The sequence below is a fragment of the Paroedura picta genome, chromosome 11, assembly GCF_049243985.1.
Source record: "Paroedura picta isolate Pp20150507F chromosome 11, Ppicta_v3.0, whole genome shotgun sequence".
Lineage (NCBI taxonomy): Eukaryota > Metazoa > Chordata > Lepidosauria > Squamata > Gekkonidae > Paroedura > Paroedura picta.
In genome coordinates, this window is record NC_135379.1 from 48,204,136 (window position 1) to 48,209,526 (window position 5,391).

A 5,391-nucleotide genomic window follows, 5' to 3' on the forward strand; every position below is an offset into this window, starting at 1 on the left:
GTATTCTCAGCTGCTCCTGAACCTGACTTCCTCTTGGCTCCATTCATTGTTACAGTAGAAAAGGGCTCTTCTATTGGGCTGAGTGCAGCAGAGTAGAAAAATGGGATTTCCTTCAATATCTTGTAGTTGCTTCATCACCAGCAGGGATTTCGGCAGCAATTTCCTTGCAACTTGGCAAGAGTCTTCCGAAAAAAAGTGTTTCCTAGCAACAAGTGAGGAGCAACAGAATTAGTATTGATTTTTTAGTGACAGTTACCGTGTTTGCCGGCGTATAAGACGACTGGGAGTATAAGACGACCCCCCAAACATTTCCACTCAAGATACAGTACTATGGGCCACTATGGGCAGCTATGTCTATTCCAACTGAAGTGCACCCGGCGTATAGGACGACCCCCCCACTTGGAGGCATGTTTTTCAGGGGGGAAAAGTAGTCTTATACGCCAGCAAATACTGTACATCATTTTGATGAATTCTGCTCAAAACCCTGTGCAAGGATAGTTATAAAGGCCAGTAAGCAGTGATTATCAGCTGCTGCCCAGGCTGTGAGCATTACAGCATTTGTTGTCCTTGAAATCATGCATCCCAACCCTTGACCCACTATGCTCAATGGACTTGGCTCTCCCCAAAATAAAGAGTCCCCACTTTCTGAGATTGGGTAGGTGACTCTGAGGTACAAACCCTTCTAATCTGGCAAGTGAGGTTTGATTCTACGCTCCCCTGCATGCAACCAGCTTGGGCTTGCCACGCCACTGAGAAAGCTATTCTGACCGAGCAGTAATATCAGGGCTCTCTCAGCCTCACCTCCCTCACAGGGCGTGTGTTGTGGGGAGAGGGAAGGGGAATGTAAGCTGCTTTGAGACTCCTTTAGGTAGAACAAAGCAGCATGTAAGAACCGACTCCTCTTATGTCACTGTGGCTGTGGTTCCAAGGAATCATTTGATTTTGCTTACATTTTTTGCCTGGGACATTGAAACGTATCTGCCAGGCAGAACACACAATGCTGGACTAGATGTGTAAGGCAGTCTCATCTGTTTATGGAGACGTGGGGGAAATCTATATACACCGCTTTTTCAGACTGCCAATATTCTGGATTCTTGCCTGCCCTGACATTCAGTTTTTTGGTTTGGAAACAAATTTATATTTCCAAAACACCACTAGTCCTCTAGTGGTGGACAGAGCCTTCAAATTGCTGCTGACTTTGACCCTGTCAGGTTTTCAAGGCGAGGGGTAATTTGCCATTGCCTGCCTCTATGCCTCAATCCTGAACCTTCTTAGTGGTCCCTGCCCAAGTACTATCCAGGGCTGACCCTGCTTGTCTTATGAGCTCTGATAAGAGTCCTCCAAGAGCCTCTTGTGGCACAGATTGATAAGGCAGCAGAAATGTTGTCTGAAAGCTTTGCCCATGAGGCTGGGAGTTCAATCCCAGCAGCCGGCTCAAGGTTGACTCAGCCTTCCATCCTTCCGAGGTTGGTAAAATGAGTACCCAGCTTGCTGCTGGTGCGTAAACGGTAATGACTGAGGAAGGCACTGGCAAACCACCCCGCATTGAGTCTGCCATGAAAACGCTAGAGGGCATCACCCCAAGGGTCAGACATGACTCGGTGCTTGCACAGGGGATACCTTTACCTTTAAGAGTCCTCCAGCAATCCCACTTTATAATGAAACTCAACGTTGCAGTAGTCTCTGGAGCTTCTCCCATATGGGGAAGTGAACTTTTTATCTTGCGATGGTTATGAACTGATTGTGCAACCTCACTTGGGAAAGTATACAACCCAGTCCCACAAATTCTGTTCTGTAGCAAAATATCAGGACAACAATCTGATAGGATCCCTGTTCACAATTTGCTTTTACCATCTACCCTGAGGGAATTAATTAATTAGTATGGGATGCTTCTAAGCAACATCCTACTTTTTCCTAGCAAGGGACACAGGGGAATTTTCCACTTCTTGCTGCCAAGAAACTACAGTTATGGACGATATTGCCCAGTGCACCTTTGGGGCTGTTTAGTATAGCAAAGTGTAGAAGATAACAGCTTGTCATAAAAAGAAACACCCGATGCAGACTTTACTTAATGGGAAGGGCATTTTTAAATCAGTATTGCATGAATTATGAAGATGATGACAAAGTGCTTAGGGAACGCACTACTGAACACACACAGAGACATGGAGCAGCTTTATACTTGGTCCATCAAAGTCAGCATTGTCTACTCAGATTGGCAGCAACTCTGTAGGGTTTCAGGCTGAGGTCTTTCACATCACGTATTGCAAGATTGTTTAACTAGAGATGCTGAGGACTGAACCTGTGGCCTCTTACATGCAAAATTGATGCTCGACCACAGAGCCATGGTGCCTCCCTAGAGTTCCACAAAGCCTGATCTGAAGGTTTGTGGGCTTCATATCTGGAAATCCCTTTCTTTCTTGGACCCCACAAAAAGGTGTACATAATTTAAGACTATTTCTCTGTGGAAGATGGATCTTTCACTCACAATGTCACTTGGCACCATTACTGAGCATCATTACTGCCTGTGTCCCCCCCCCCCCCCTTCAGGTTTGATGCAGAGGGGAACCACTCTTGCATGCAGCAAGCTCCTGTTCTAGCAGCAAATGTATAAATTAGGCATCTCTGTGGGTGGGGCAGCCTTTCCACTGAACGGTGTTGTTAAAAAACAATCTATTGTGGCTAGAGAGGGAGTGTGCAGCGTTTCCTAGCATTATGATTCACTCGTCCTGCTTTTATGACCTACCATACAACTGTATGTTTCAGATGCCATACTGAGTTCCAGTAATAGTAAAACTCTGATTCTGCATTCTGGCAAGGAAGACTGGAACTGGACAGGACTATACTGGTTAGCTGTCACCTGTCCTGTCTGCAATGGTGTGAACCAAGCCTCAGCCATTTTATGGGGAAAGAACTCTGTTCTGTTTCTCCCGAGAGATGAAACTGCACTTAATCTGTATTAAGGCTATTCTGAACTCCTTGGAGGAAGGGAAAGGTGTCATTCAAATATACTACATAGAAGATTTGACAGTGGATAGGCTAGGCTAGGCTTGAGCTTATCCAAGTCCAGAAGCTAAACAGGGTCAGCCATGGTTAGTACTTGGATGGGAGACCACCAACGACAAACCAGCTATATCTCTTAACTTGAAAACCCCAACAGTTATGACCTGACAGCATTTAATTATATTAAATGTCAGTTTCATAACCTGTTCCCTGATTTGGTTAGATGCTGGGTAGAACTTTATGAGGATGTGTCCTTGATGCAACTGCTCTATGTTTAGTTTCTTTTAATCAATTGTATGGAAGGGGAATCAAAGGTGTGATCCAGCAACTACAGTCTGAAGTGCCTGACAGAGATCAATTCACAAGTTTATTACCTTACCTGCTCTTTGTGAGTACTAGGCCTTAAGGTTATATAAGCCCGCTTCTTAATCAGTGTACTTTTAATTCAGAAAAATTAAAAATCTGCTGGATTCTCAGATTTCATAAACTAATCTACCTAAGATGAGAGCCAGTGTGGTGTAGTGATTAAAGATTGGTGGACTCTAATCTGGAGGACCGGGTTTGATTCCTCACTCTTCCGCATGCAGTCATTTGGGTAACTGTGGGCTAGTCTTAGAGGTGTTCTCAGATCAATTCTCTTAGAGCTCTCTCAGCCCTACTACATCACAAGGTGTCTGTTGTGGGCAGTGGAAAGGGCAGATGTTTGTAAACTGCTTTGGGACTCCTTCAGGGTTGTTAGAGACTTGAGAATTTTAGTTCAGTGGTATATGGTATTATTCTAAGTAAGATAATGAACTGGTGTTTATGTTCAGTGTTAATGTTTTCATCAGTAGCTGCTACCTATGCTCTCCCATGCAGCCTTGTCCTGCATCCTAAAAGAAGCTTTCATTGTTGCAGTGTTACTGTATTATTACATTTGCTTTCTTTTTTATAAGCATTTTCAACAGACCCCTGGAGATGCAGCATACACATTTACTAAATCAAAACTAATCTACCCAGTGCAACAACAACCCTCTCTTTCATGAAGGCCCTTCAGCTACTGGCTGAATTATACCTCATGCTGCCAGCTAGCCAGGAAAAACTGGCCTATTCTCCTTCAGTGCTTTGAATAGCAATTTGATATGCAGAAATCAGTCTAGAGGAAACTTATTTTGGCATGGGGATCGGTTATTACTGTCTGCTGGTGTTTGCAGGCCTTGATCTGGATAACCCAAGCTACCCTGATCCTGCGAGGTCTTGGAAAGTAAAGCAGGCTCAACCCTGGTTAGTACTCTGATAGGAGACTGTCAGGGGAATCTAGGGTTGCTACCCACAGGCAGGCAATGGCACATTACCTCTGTTTTGTCTTTTGTCTTGAAAGCACTCAACATAACTCCTCTGCTCCTTGATGGCACTTTCCACCATCAGTTACTGCCAAAGACCCGAGACCAGTAAAGTCAGCAAACTTGGTACAACAGCAAAAATGGCTAAGTATCCATGCCTGCAGAAGACTGCAGCCTGAGCCCATGTATCTGACAAGTATGCACAAGATTGCTGAGGTGTCACCAGCCTTTCTGCTCTTTTGTCTGACCTGGGGGAAAACCAGCTACCTATCAAAGATAGATTTCAAGTGGCACAACAAAAATTGAGTCCAATGGCACCTTTAAGACCAACAAAGATTTATTCAAGGTGTGAACTTTTGTGTGCAGACACCCTTGGTCATATGAGTACAGATATATAGAAAATTAGTAAACTATCATGGTATGCAAATTATGCCATATGATAATTCTTTGCTAAAACATCTAATTCTATAATAATGATGATGCTTCAGGAGGGTAGCCATGTCCGAGAATACAGTTTGAGTCCAACGAAGTTTTATTCAAGAATCTATTATCCTTGTTCAGCTGCCTATCGAAATCGGTATTGTCCGTTCCAGCTGACTGCGGCTCTCCAGGGCCTCTCAGGCAGGGCTCCTACGAGCCAGTCCTGGGGACCTCCCGCACCCCAAACAAGCACTCGCTGAGCCGCTCTCCAGTCCACCCGGGCAGGGTCAAGGGGATCCAGCTACCAGGTCCATTTCCCTTAAGGAACTGTACGACCCAAAGCTGACTCAGGAGTGGCCAAACTGTGGCTCTCCAGAGGTCCATAGACTACAATTCCCATGAGCTCCTGCCAGCATGATGCTGGCAAGGGCTCGTGGGAATTGTAGTCTATGGACCTCTGGAGAAGCACAGTTTCGTCACCCCGATACCATCGAAGCGGTATATTCCCAGAGCGCCGTCGCTCCCCCCCCCCAGCCAATGGCGGCTCTCCGCTCGAAATCCGCCCGGCTGCCGCTCTGGTCTTTCGCCTCTATGGCAGTGGCCGCTCCGGCTCCCTGCCCCGCCTGCAGGCCCCTCCCTCCCTGCCGGC